The sequence below is a fragment of the Eleutherodactylus coqui genome, chromosome 2 (genome assembly GCF_035609145.1).
Source record: "Eleutherodactylus coqui strain aEleCoq1 chromosome 2, aEleCoq1.hap1, whole genome shotgun sequence".
Classification (NCBI taxonomy): domain Eukaryota; kingdom Metazoa; phylum Chordata; class Amphibia; order Anura; family Eleutherodactylidae; genus Eleutherodactylus; species Eleutherodactylus coqui.
Window position 1 is genome coordinate 141,710,527 of NC_089838.1, and position 15,013 is coordinate 141,725,539.

Genomic DNA, 15,013 nt, shown 5'->3' on the forward strand with positions numbered 1-15,013 from the left:
CGGCGGCCGCGGTGGGTCCGGTCGGCGGCTGCAGGGCGTCTGGTTGTCAGGGAGACACAGCTGGTAGCTGACTCTTCCCTTGTCCGGCCTCTCAACTGACTCCACCTCCCTACTGCACGTCATGCCGTCCAGCCAATGGGGTGGCTGGAATCGGCATTACATGCAGTAGAGGTCCCCGCCTCCCGCGATGACATCATCAACTGCATCACGTGACCGGCATCTCGGGAGCGCGCACGCAGGGCTACAGCAAGCGCGGTGCACCGTGGGAGAATACCCACGGTGCACCTTGGGAAAGGACCGGCGGTCATCTTTAAAGAAGAAATTTTAAAAGTTCACGAAACGAGGTAATGGTGAGTAGAAACGCTCTTTTATAACTCTTTCCACGGGTAGTGTAGTATGTTTGCTTTAGCAGGGGGACTGGGAAGAAAAAAAATTTCATTTCTGCCGCGGGACAACCCCTTTGTATGTATGTCATCCGGACCTGGCTTTTTTTTTTTTTTAATCTTTTTAAGGTGGCTCTGTACTTCTTTTTGTGTTATGGTACTTTTAGATGGAGAGATTTATGGTTTGCATGAATGAACAATGTCGGAGTTCACTCATTCGATTGTGCAGCCTATTTATACATTAGTCACCGAGACAGAGAAAGTCCCCTAAGGGGAAAAAAGTGTATCACCGAGGGAACCACTAAATAATACTAAAATATAACTTTTATTATTTCAAAATTAAAATATTTACGATAAGAGCGTGGTCAAATCTTAGATAAATGTTGTGCCTATAGTGACCACATGGCACAATATGTTTAGAATATGCTCCTTGGATAAATAGGAAAATTCATAGACTGTACTGACATATACATTTTCATACATATGCTGTATCCAAATATTGTACTGTAGGCTGTTAATGCTGTTGCACTATAATAATCATATGCACATTTTTTCATGTTGCTATATGACCTGAGCGGACAAGAGAGTGGTATATATATAATATCTAAATATAGTCCACCTATATGTTGTCAATAATGAGGATGTCTGAAAATAGTCCTTTATCATACTTACCTTCTTTACATAGAATATGTCCGGTATACTTTTCTTATACATCTTATCTATTTCCCATAATCTTTATTTCTAACACCTAAACTGTTATTGTCCTGTTCTGGGCTGATCTATGCCCCGCTTTGTCTTGTGCTTCACATGCGCAGGTCTGGCGATGTATCCTGATGCCGCTGCGTCTTCCGGTGCCTGGTTGGCGTTGGTTGGCAGTCATGGACGCGCGGCAGATCTGCGCATGCGCGGGATCTCAACTATCGCGAGATCTCGGTTAAATGGAGCCGGATGATATATTAAGCTGATTGGCTGAGCGGAGACGAGCCCCCCATACAGGAAGGCGTGGTTTAGCCTTTATAAGCCCTGTCAACGGGCTACTGACCATTGCTGCTCATTTGTGTTCAGCCTGACAGGCTGTTCACCTCACTCTGCTACACAAGCCTCTTAGTGCAGTCTTAGTCATCAATGACTGCACTAATACTTAGCCTAAAATCGTTCTAACATAATGCGGTCACAGCCATTAATGACTGCACGAATACTTAGCCTAAAATTGTTGCAGCCTATTTATACAGGCAGATAAATCATTTACTCGCCAAATCATTCAGTCATTCATATTCACTGTACCAATGAATAAGAATGACTGAATGATTGGTATTTAAACCAAATGATTAGCGAACGAGCCAGCGATGATTTTCATGCTTCCATGAAATGAATGATGAACAATAAGCAAACAAATTATCCTCAATTGCTGGCTGTGTTTACACTGAAAGATTATCATTCAAAGTCGAACGATACAGTGAATTTTTTTTTTTAACGAGAATTGTTCCGTGTAAATTTACCTTAAGGCTGCCTTTCCACTAGCCTTTTTTTATCGCTGCATTTTTTTTTTCACGTGATTGTCAATGGGACTTTCTAATGTTAAAAATGCAACGCAATGCAATTGCGTTTTTGGTGCATTGCGTTGCGTTTTTAACATTAGAAAGTCCCATTGACAATTGCAATAAAAAAAGGCTAGTGGAAAGGAGCCCTTAGACTGGTAACATTTTGTGGAGAATTTACTTTATCACTCTGCATTTCATTTTCCAGAGTGAATGCAATGGCGAAAAAGTATTTAACAGATCTGTTGCTATTCAAATATTTGAAAAACAGTTTAGGGTTAGTTTTTCTCTTTTTGGCAATGAGGCTCTCTGTCACCATCTTTGCTGTTTTTATTTGCTTTTTCCATAATTTTATTTTTTCCCTTATAGATGTTTAATGCTTCTTCACTGTCTTCTTATTTTAGCAGTTTAAACGCTTTCTTTTTGTTGTTTATTGCATCCTTTAGATCTTTATTGAGCCACATTGTTTTTTTTTCCTATTCCTAATCCTTTTATTCCAGGTTTGGACCGCTCACAGTAAAAGTATTTAGGATGCTTTAAAAAGTTTCCCATTTATGGTGTGTACTCTTATTTTTTAGGTCATTGTCGCAGTCAATAAGGTTAAGGGCATCTCTGAACTGATTGAACTTTGCCTTTTTGAAGGCCCATTTACACTGGACAAATGTTGGGCATGTGATGCCCGACACTCGTTCTGGCACATACTCGCTTCTGTGCTGCTACACAAGAGTGAGTATTGCTGGCTTGCGCATAGAGCGGCCAGCAGGGGGCCGGGGCAGCTGGAGGAGATTTCATTCCTCGCTCTCCCCCACCCTTTTCTATTCACCTAACACAGCTGCCGTTCAGTACTGAACGGCTGCTGTTTACACTGAGCGATCATCGCTCAGGATTTTATGCAGCTTAAAATCCTGAATGATGATCGCTGGTGTAAATAGCAGCCGTTCAGTATTGAACGGCCGCTGTGTTAAGCGAATGGAGAAGGGCGAGGGAGAGCGAGGAGTGAAATCTCCTGCAGCCCTCCTGCCTCCCTGCTGGTCACTCTGTCAGAGAGCCAGCGATACTAGCTCCCGTGTAATGGTACGGGAGTGAGTATGTGTGGGAACGAGTGTCGGGCATCGCTTGCCCGACACTTATCCAGTGTAAATGGGCCTTTAGTTTCAAAAGGTTTAATTTGATTTTTACATAAGTTTACATAATAAAGAGCTGAAGAATACCCCCACAGGGGGGTAATAAAAACAACCTTAAGGCTGCCTTCACAAGGGGCGGGTCGGACCCCACAGCAGAGTTCGACTCGGTGCCTGGCGAGTGACCCCACCGTTACCTGTCCCGGCGTCTTCTCCTCTGCTGCAATGTGACAGCCGATGCAACGTCACACATGCGCAGTACAGAGGACGCTGCGCCGTTGCAATGGCGATGACGTGTCCCCCCACCTTTCTGCAATGATGATTGCAGAATGGCTGCAGGATGGACGGCTTCCACTGACTTCAATGGAAGCCAGCCGTATGTATCCCGCTTATGGGCAGGAAATTGCGTATTCCAATAGCATGCTACGGCCTGGATTTGCTGCGGAGTCCGGAGGCGGAATCCCACTATGGATTTCACAATGAAATCCACCCATGTGCAGGAGGACATAAAAATGTATTCTATTATGGTCACTGCAACACCCCAGAAGGGTGACCCTGGGCACCTGGCTAACATTAAGAACTGGGAGGATTAAGTGCTGACTTGTCACAGAGGCACTTCCCATGCTCTGGTCCTGTAGGGGTGACACACAACCAAGGCCAGTGTAAATTGAAAGCCAAGCTTCGACACTCCTTTGGCTGGGAGTGGCAATAAAGGGGATAAGGGGGGTTGTAGTAAATACCACTCTTGACGCCATCATTCCCACACTCTGTTAATTAAAGTGGCGGAGTAGATAATATGGAAACTTGCGTGTAGTACCTCGGGTCCCTAGGAACGGTAAGGGCCTGGTATAACTTTTACTTGAAGGAAACTTGTATACAGGTAATTACAGGCACAATTCACTTGCAGTAGTTACAGGCTATATCTCAGAGGTAGGGAGGATACACCAGATCAATACGGCCCTATAGTCCAAGTTATCTATATGTCACCGGTCCTGGATTGGGAGCACTCTGGAGGAGGAAAAGGGGCGGGGGTCCCTCTGCATACACTCTGGTAAGAAACACTTATTCAGACAAAAGTTTTAAAGTACCTCTGTGTGGTGATCCCCAACTAACGGACGGCCACACAGGAAAAAGCCTGTATTGTTGTGTGAACGGTACCTGTTTTACGGAAACTGGGGTTGCTCTTACTTTCTTTCTCTTGCTGGAACTCACTCCTAATGCATTCACTTTCCAAACACTACGGGATGTCACTCTTCTTCCTCCATCTTCACCTACATGGAAGCTAAAGGTGCTTCCATGCAGCTCTGTGTTAACACCCTCTCTCCTGAAGATGGACTCTCTTTCAAGCTCTCCAACACTCACATTTATACCTTCACTTGTACCACATGACATAAGAGAATAGATACATTCAGCAGAGCTGACAGGCAATAGTTTTATAAACGTTAACTCTTCAGACGCCGCAGCTGTGCAATACACATACAGAAAATGACAAAACGGCTTGCACAGTGCATCCACATGAGACAATACATGTATGACATTTATGGAGGGGACCAGGATGGTGTTCTGGGCCACTACAGTCACTATTTCCCAGGTGCCCCCTGACCTGCACCCCTGTTATTCTGTCAGGTCTGTTGGTTAGTATTAAGTCCAAAATGCCCGTCCCGCTATTTGTATCCTGCTCAAGTTGAGCACTTAATATGATTGCAGACATCAAACATGACTTACAGCTATTCTCCTAAATCTAGTAATAAAGTTTTTTTGCAGATATTTTTCATGCTGAATATGTGTAAGGGATAACTTGCTGTATGGTGGGGGTCTCACCACTCAGACCCTCAACAATTCAGAGAATAGGGGTGCTACGTGTCCAATCTTCCTCACTGCAATGATAGCTGAACGAAAAGTGCTCAGGTATTTCTAGTAACCCCGTTGACATGATTGTAGCACTGACTGCACATGCTTGGCCATTGCACCATTCATTCTGATGACACTGCTGGGAAGAAGCAACCCCCGCAGCGACAGATAGTGGGGGACAAGGGACCCATGTTCTTAAGATCGATGAAGGTCTCAGCAATGAGTGCTTTACCAATCAACAAGTTATCTCCTATACTATGGACAGGGGATAACCTTTGATCGTTGTCCAAACCCCTATAAAGGAGTTTTCATAATCTAAAACTATTGAGAAACTCTCCTTAGGAGAGTTCATGAACATTTGTTCCCCAGTGATCCACTGCTCAGGATCCCCACCTATATGCTGATTGTTTGGCTCACTGTCAGAACAGGGGACCAGACATTGACATCAGGGTCTAGAACAGAAGTGTTATAGATGCTTTCACTACTATTAAAATTGATCTGGGGTCCCAGCCTATTAACTATTGCTAACATATCCTGAGGAATACTTTGTCAGCATCACAGTTGGTGATAGTATTTCAGAAGCAGTTTCATTATACTAGTCTTCTCTCTGTTCATGGTGATTTAGCAGGATATAGCTGGTTTTCTCTCCACAGGTTTGGAAACAAATCAGTGGCTTACAGAGGCAAAGGTAGTTTTTTTCTGCTAAACAATTTATTAAAAAACAATATACCTCATCAAAACAGCATTTAAAGAGCTTACGAGAGGATAGAAGGATCAAATCTTATATTGAGAGGTGCAGAGCCAGAACTACCTGAAACAAGGTATTGTCCCTTGAAGACTGTGCATCACTCTACTACCAGCAAGTAGATTCAGTAGCTCCTCGCTCACTGCTAAATAGGGGCGAGACGTTACACTTAGTTCGCTCAGGTTTATGCAATTGTTGTTAAAGGAGGAAAGATCTAATCTGGAGTCCCTTAATCTTAGACAAAGAACCAATCGATATAACTCGTACGTTCCGCCAAGAAGCTGAGTTTGTAAATAAAGAAGTTCAGCTGCAGATTACTTTGGAGCGTTTCCAATATCATCTCAAAGAGAGGAAACATCGGCTGTTTGCCAGGGACCTCCAAGATTTTAAGGACAATTAAATCTATACGTTTGTAGAAGATTTGTCAAAACGTAGGGAGAAAGATACAATTTTTCTCCATGTAAAGTGATATCTCCAACAGGGGCCGTGAATCTCCAAACAAAAATAACGAAACAGGAATAAGACTAGAGGTAGTAGGGAATGTGGGAAAGAAAGTAGAACCTACCCAACATAAAACAACGAGTGAACATAGTTTAGAGACTATTTGCCCATTACGGAACCAAACCCCGCAAACAGAGTTCAATTTACAGGTGTTTAATTTATAACTCTCACAGAGCCGGAAATGACAATCATGAGTAAAGGGCTTATATATTTGTACCTACCACCAAATTTTGGTTGTTTGACTATGTGAAAGATCTCCATTTTTTCACCCACAAACTACAGTGGCGTAAGAATCAAACTATTGAATAAAATAGAGTGTTGAGGATTGGGAACATCTTTGGACATCATGCCTGATATACAGGTGCTTTGTGGACCAATGACGAGTCGTGATTAGAGATGAGCGAGCACCAAAATGCTCGGGTGCTCGTTACTCGGGACGAAATTATCGCGATGCTCGAGGGTTCGTTTCGAGTAACGAACCCCATTGAAGTCAATGGGCGACCCGAGCATTTTTGTATATCGCCGATGCTCGCTAAGGTTTCCATTTGTGAAAATCTGGGCAATTCAAGAAAGTGATGGGAACGACACAGCAACGGATAGGGCAGGCGAGGGGCTACATGTTGGGCTGCATCTCAAGTTCCCAGGTCCCACTATTAAGCCACAATAGCGGCAAGAGTGGGCCCCCCCCCCTCCCAACAACTTTTACTTCTGAAAAGCCCTCATTAGCAATGCATACCTTAGCTAAGCACCACACTACCTCCAACAAAGCACAATCACTGCCTGCATGACACTCTGCTGCCACTTCTCCTGGGTTACATGCTGCCCAACCCCCTCCCCTGCACGACCCAGTGTCCACAGCGCACACCAAATTGTCCCTGCGCAGCCTTCAGCTGCCCTCATGCCACACCACCCTCATGTCTATTTATAAGTGCGTCTGCCATGAGGAGGAACCGCAGGCACACACTGCAGAGGGTTGGCATGGCTAGGCAGCGACCCTCTTTAAAAGGGACGGGGCGATAGCCCACAATGCTGTACAGAAGCAATGAGAAATAGAATCCTGTGCCACCGCCATCAGGAGCTGCACACGTGGGCATAGCAATGGGGAACCTATGTGCCACACACTATTCATTCTGTCAAGGTGTCTGCAAGCCCCAGTCAGACCGCGGTTTTTTATAAATAGTCACAGGCAGGTACAACTCCGCAATGGGAATTCCGTGTGCACCCACAGCATGGGTGGCTCCCTGGAACCCACCGGCCGTACATAAATGTATCCCATTGCAGTGCCCATCACAGCTGAGGTAACGTCCGATTAAATGCAGGTGGGCTTCGGCCCACACTGCATGCCCCAGTCATACTGGGGTTCTTTAGAAGTGGACACATGCAGTTACAACTCCCTGTGGACCCACAGCATGGGTGGGTGCCAGGAAGCCACCGGCGGTACATAAATATATCCCATTGCATTGCCCAGCACAGCTGATGTAACGTCAGCTTTAATGCAGGTGGGCAAAAAAATAATTGGATTACACTGTAGGCGAGGGCCCCAAAAATTGGTGTACCAACAGTACTAATGTACTTCAGAAAAATTGCCCATGCCCAACCAAGAGGGCAGGTGAAACCCATTAATCGCTTTGGTTAATGTGGCTTAATTTGTAACTAGGCCTGGAGGCAGCCCAGTTAAAATAAAAATTGGTTCAGGTGAAAGTTTCAACGCTTTAATGATCATTGAAACGTATAAAAATTGTTTGCAAAAATTATATGACTGAGCCTTGTGGGCCTAAGAAAAATTGCCCGTTCGGCGTGATTACGTCAGGTTTCAGGAGGAGGAGCAGGAGGAGGAGGATGAATATTATACACAGATTGATGAAGCTAAAAGGTCCACGTTTTTGATGGTGATAGAGAACAATGCTTCCATCCGCGGGTGCAGCCTACGTATTGTTTAGGTATCGCTGCTGTCCGCTGGTGGAGAAGAGAAGTCTGGTGAAATCCAGGCTTTGTTCATCTTGATGAGTGTAAGCCTGTCGGCACTGTCGGTTGACAGCGGGTAGGCTTATCTGTGATGATTCCCCCAGCCGCACTAAACTCCCTCTCTGACAAGACGCTAGCTGCAGGACAAGCAAGCACCTCCAGGGCATACAGCGCGAGTTCAGGCCACGTGTCCAGCTTCGACACCCAGTAGTTGTAGGGTGCAGAGGCGTCACGGAGGACGGTCGTGCGATCGGCTATGTACTCCCTCACCATCCTTTTACAGTGCTCCCGCCGACTCAGCCTTGACTGGGGAGCGGTGACACAGTCTTGCTGGGGAGCCAGAAAGCTGTCAAAGGCCTTAGAGAGTGTCCCCCTGCCTGTGCTGTACATGCTGCCTGATCTCTGCGCCTCCCCTGCTACCTGGCCCTCGGAACTGCGCCTTCGGCCACTAGCGCTGTCGGATGGGAATTTTACCATCAGCTTGTCCGCCAGGGTCCTGTGGTATAGCATCACTCTCGAACCCCTTTCCTCTTCGGGTATGAGAGTGGAAAGGTTCTCCTTATACCGTGGGTCGAGCAGTGTGTACACCCAGTAATCCGTAGTGGCCAGAATGCGTGTAACGCGAGGGTCAGGAGAAAGGCATCCTAACATGAAGTCAGCCATGTGTGCCAGGGTACCTGTACGCAACACATGGCTGTCCTCACTAGGAAGATCACTTTCAGGATCCTCCTCCTCCTCCTCAGGCCATACACGCTGAAAGGATGACAGGCAAGCAGCATGGGTACCCTCAGCAGTGGGCCAAGCTGTCTCTTCCCCCTCCTCCTCATCCTCCTCATGCTCCTCCTCCTCCTCCTCCTCCTCAACACGCTGAGATATAGACAGGAGGGTGCTCTGACTATCCAGCGACATACTGTCTTCTCCCGCCTCTGTTTCCGAGCGCAAAGCGTCTGCCTTTATGCTTTGCAGGGAACTTCTCAAGAGGCATAGCAGAGGAATGGTGACACTAATGATTGCAGCATCGCCGCTCACCATCTGGGTAGACTCCTCAAAGTTTCCAAGGACCTGGCAGATGTCTGCCAACCGGGCCCACTCTTCTGTAAAGAATTGAGGAGGCTGACTCCCACTGCGCCGCCCATGTTGGAGTTGGTATTCCACAATAGCTCTACGCTGCTCATAGAGCCTGGCCAACATATGGAGCGTAGAGTTCCACCGTGTGGGCACGTCGCACAGCAGTCGGTGCACTGGCAGATGAAACCGATGTTGCAGGGTGCGCAGGGTGGCAGCGTCCGTGTGGGACTTGCGGAAATGTGCGCAGAGCCGGCGCACCTTTCCGAGCAGGTCTGACAAGCGTGGATAGCTTTTCAGAAAGCGCTGAACCACCAAATTAAAGACGTGGGCCAGGCATGGCACGTGCGTGAGGCTGCCGAGCTGCCGAGCCGCCACCAGGTTACGGCCGTTGTCACACACGACCATGCCCGGTTGGAGGCTCAGCGGCGCAAGCCAGCGGTCGGTCTGCTCTGTCAGACCCTGCAGCAGTTCGTGGGCCGTGTGCCTCTTCTCTCCTAAGCTGAGTAGTTTCAGCACCGCTGTGCTGCCACGCCGCGCGACACCGACTGCTGGCGACGTCCTGCTGCTGCTGACATATCTTGATTGCGAGACAGAGGTTGCGTAGGAGGAGGAGGAGGAGGAGGGTTGTTTAGTGGAGAAAGCATACACCGCCGCAGATACCACCACCGAGCTGGGGCCCGCAATTCTGGGGGTGGGTAGGACGTGAGCGGTCCCAGGCTCTGACTCTGTCCCAGCCTCCACTAAATTCACCCAATGTGCCGTTAGGGAGATATAGTGGCCCTGCCCGCCTGTGCTTGTCCACGTGTCCGTTGTTAAGTGGACCTTGGCAGTAACCACGTTGGTGAGGGCGCGTACAATGTTGCGGGAGACGTGGTCGTGCAGGGCTGGGACGGCACATCGGGAAAAGTAGTGGCGACTGGGAACTGAGTAGCGCGGGGCCGCCGCCGCCATCATACTTTTGAAAGCCTCCGTTTCCACAACCCTATACGGCAGCATCTCTAGGCTGATAAATTTGGCTATGTGCACGTTTAACGCTTGAGCGTGCTGGTGCGTGGCGGCGTACTTGCGCTTGCGCTCCAACACTTGCGCTAGCGACGGCTGGACGGTGCGCTGAGAGACATTGGTGGATGGGGCCGAGCACAGCGGAGGTGAGAGTGTGGGTGCAGGCCAGGAGACGGTAGTGCCTGTGTCCTGAGAGGGGGGTTGGATCTCAGTGGCAGGTTGGGGCACAGGGGGAGAGGCAGCGGTGCAAACTGGAGGCGGTGAACGGCCTTCGTCCCACCTTGTGGGGTGCTTGGCCATCATATGTCTGCGCATGCTGGTGGTGGTGAGGCTGGTGGTGGTGGCTGCCCGGCTGATCTTGGCGCGACAAAGGTTGCACACCACTGTTCGTCGGTCGTCTGCACTCTCAGTGAAAAACTGCCAGACCTTTGAGCACCTCGGCCTCTGCAGGGCGGCATGGTGCGAGGGGGCGCTTTGGGAAACAGTTGGTGGATTATTCCGTCTTGCCCTGCCTCTACCCCTGGCCACCGCACTGCCTCTTCCAACCTGCCCTGCTGCTGCACTTGCCTCCCCCTCTGAAGACCTGTCCTCAGTAGGCGTAGCAAACCAGGTGGGGTCAGTCACCTCATCGTCCTGCTGCTCTTCCTCCGAATCCTCTGTGCGCTCCTCCCTCGGACTTACTCCAATTACTACTACCTAAGTGATAGACAACTGTGTCTCATCGTCATCGTCCTCCTCACCCACTGAAAGCTCTTGAGACAGTTGCCGGAAGTCCCCAGCCTCATCCCCCGGACCCCGGGAACTTTCCAAAGGTTGGGCATCGGTCACGACAAACTCCTCCGGTGGGAGAGGAACCATTGCTGGCCATTCTGGGCAGGGGCCCAGGAACAGTTCCTGGGAGTCTGCCTGCTCCTCAGAATGTGTCATTGTAATGGAGTGAGGAGGCTGGGAGGAAGGAGGAGCAGCAGCCAGAGGATTCAGAGTTGCAGCAGTGGACGGCGTAGAACTCTGGGTGGTCGATAGATTGCTGGATGCACTTTCTGCCATCCACGACAGGACCTGCTCACACTGCTCATTTTCTAATAAAGGTCTACCGCGTGGACCCATTAATTGTGAGATGAATGTGGGGACGCCAGAAACGTGCCTCTCTCCTAATCCCGCAGCAGTCGGCTGCGATACACCTGGATCAGGAGCTCGGCCTGTGCCCACACCCTGACTTGGGCCTCCGCGTCCTCGGCCGCGTCCACGTCCTCTAGGCCTACCCCTACCCCTCAGCATGGTGTATTACCAGTAGTGCAGAAACAGAATGCTGTAATTAAATGTGCCGCTTATTGGCCTGTGGTTGGAGGCTGACTTCGCTTACGGAACGCACAGCAGAGGCAGGAAAGAATTTTGCGCAAGCCTGCTGTAACACTTAGCTGGCTGCGTATGAATTAGGACAACTACCCCCAGCAGAGACCCAGTACACTTGTGGACAGGAATACAGCGGTGATGTAAGAGGCAACACAGAGGCAGGAAAGAATTTTGCGCAAGCCTGCTGTAACACTTAGCTGGCTGCGTATGAATTAGGACAACTACCCCCAGCAGAGACCCAGTACACTTGTGGGCAGGAATACAGCGGTGATGTAAGAGGCAACACAGAGGCAGGAAAGAATTTTGCGCAAGCCTGCTGTAACACTTAGCTGGCTGCGTATGAATTAGGATAACTACCCCCAGCAGAGACCCAGTACACTTGTGGACAGGAATACAGCGGTGATGTAAGAGGCAACACAGAGGCAGGAAAGAATTTTGCGCAAGCCTGCTGTAACAGTTAGCTGGCTGCGTATGAATTAGGACAACTACCCCCAGCAGAGACCCAGTACACTGAGGACGGTCACAGGCAGCCCAAATAGATTTTTTTTCCCAAATGTTTTTGGAAAGGCCCACTGCCTATATACACTAAATATGTCTTCTGTCCCTGCCTCACCACTACTGGCCCTGGACAATGTAAAATTACTGCAGGACGCAATGCTCTGCACGGCCGATATACAAAAAAAAAAAAAAGTGCAACACTGCAAAAAGCAGCCTCCACACTACTGCACACGGTTAGATGTGGCCCTAAGAAGGACCGTTGGGGTTCTTGAAGCCTAAAATAACTCCTAACACTCTCCCTATAGCAACTCCAGCAAGACAGCACTTTCCCTGAACTATGTCAGAATGCATCTGTGGCGAGCCGCTGGAGGGGCCGATTTATATACTCGGGTGACACCTGATCTCGCCAGCCACTCACTGCAGGGGGGTGGTATAGGGCTTGAACGTCGCAGGGGGAAGTTGTAATGCCTTCCCTGTCTTTCTATTGGCCAGAAAAGCGCGCTAACGTCTCAGAGATGAAAGTGAAAGTAACTCGAACATCGCGTGGTACTCGTCTCGAGTAACGAGCATCTCGAACACGCTAATACTCGGACGAGTACGTTCGCTCATCTCTAGTCGTGATATAGCTGTAGTTGAAGATCCTTTCATGTCACTCAGGAACAAGTGTAAGAGCATGCCCCATAATGGGGAGGTACCATGCACTGACATTTTTCTGAATTGTGTAATTCCTGACCTTATTGAATTCGTAACAGTAATATTTACTTTAATTGTACACATGGAGAAATGCAGGCTATCCAGACATTGGAGAATAACGATACCATCACAATCAAGCCTTCAGATAATGGCAGAAATATTGTGATAATGGATAGTCTGCATTTTCAATGAATGTTTGATGACCTATTGTTCGACAGAACAGGTTACAAAGTCCTTACGGAGGACCCCACCTCTCAGTATAGGCAGAGACTGAAGGGTAGAGTAGAGCTTAATCTGACAACTTGATTACTTAAAGAGAATTAGAAATTTCCTGTCTGTGCTACATTTTACTGTCTCCCAAAAGTCCATAAAAGTCTAAACCCCGTTAAAGGTCACCCCATTAGACTTGCTTCCAGAAACAAACCAAAATTTGGGAGTGTCTATTGATAAGATGTTATCCCCATTTGCGTTTCATTTCCATCTTTAGTGAGAGGCACTGGTAACTTCTTCAGACAAATTGAAGGCATCACTATGAACTCGTCTATGTGGCTTACGTCTATAGATATAGACGCACTTTATACATCAATTTTTCCCTATACATATGGGTTACAAGCCTGAAATATTTTTTTTTAGTGGCTAATGGCTGTCAATTTTAGGCACATAAGCGTTTTGCATTGGATCTACTGGAATTTGTGCTGACTAGGAATATCTTCGATGGAAAGTCCCTGTGTCCTATCCTGTGCTAACTTGCTCCTGAGCTGGTGGGAAGAGACTATTGTCTTTGGAGACTCTCCAGTGGACAAGGTACATAGAGGATATATTTATTCCGTGGCAGGGAGGTAGGCAGACATCTTTGACTTTGTGAATAGGTTGAACCAGAATAGGTTGAAATTAACCAGTCAGATTTAGTTTGACCATTTACCCTTCTGGAATGTGTGTATCACTAGCACTCAGGCTGGTGATTTAATAACGACTATTTACCATAGGGAAACCACTACAAAATTCCCTTCTTCATTGGGGTAGCTGGCATCCAGCCTTATTGAAGAGGGGTATTTCATAAGGCCAATACTGATGTCTGAGGAGGATGTTCAGACAAGAAAGACTATCAAAAAAAGTAGTGGATTCGAGGCAGAGGTTTTTGCTGCAGGGTTACCAGGGCTATGTCCTATGTCATGCCTTTCAACATGCTCTACATAAGGATTGTACAGAACACTTAGGACCCCCAATACCCACTACACATAGTAATAAACTGAATAGCATCCTTCCTATCTTTGATGGAGCGACAGTACAAATGAGGGTAATTATGATCAGGCATAATTCATAATACCACTGTAAACGGAGGTGATGGTGGCTGTCTCAGGGCGCTGTGAGAGCAAATTTCCTTGAGCCAAGAACCTTGAAATGGTTCAGACACTGGGCCTGTAACGATGGTGCCACCTGTCTCTATATGGTGGACAACTAAACAGTTGGAGCTGCTTGTGCTTGTTGGACGATCAGACTATCCTCTCTACTAGTGGTCTGTAGAGGGTGTCCTGAGCCTGGTTGTCGTGTGTGTGCCCTCACGCATCCAAGTTTTCCAACACCTGCTAACGGATGGTGGGAATTCGTCGACACAACCATCCAGCTTCTCGCATTCCAGTAATGGACCCCTTCTCAAACTCTTAACTGGATGAAATCTCTTTGATTACGTTAGAAGGGCGTCTAGTGGTCAACAAGCTTTATACACGCAAAAAAAGAAGGCTAGAACCACTTTTAGGGGCTCAGGTAGCAAGACCATTCATCTAATCATGACACAACTCTCTGCCTGAGATGTAAGTGCATGCCAAGTATTGCAGCAAAATGACAACTTCTTCTAGGTGCTTCATTTTTTGCAGCAAAAAGTGTAGAAGGAAACAAGAAAAACGGGGAAGAGGGGAAGGACACAATACGGGAAAATATTGGTGACTTACATGAAAGGGGATTGCACTGAGGGGCATACACGAATAAAATCATTATTGCCCTACATAAGCAGACTTTATTTATATTAGCGTTAAATTGCGATAAGGTGTCAAAGACCAAAGACTCCACAAATATAAGACCCACAGTTGCCAGGCTGTTCCTTTTTTTTTTTTTTTTAACTGCACTGTGTAGCAATGCCATTTTTCTGCATCTTCCCCGCTGAAAAATAGCTAAATATAAACTGTGTGACATATTTAAAAGTGAACAACATTTTTTATGAAAGCAGGATGATTGTTGGATTTTCTGCATACACATTTCAAAAAAGTTAACTGAAGGAAATTTTAGAATAAATTGCGC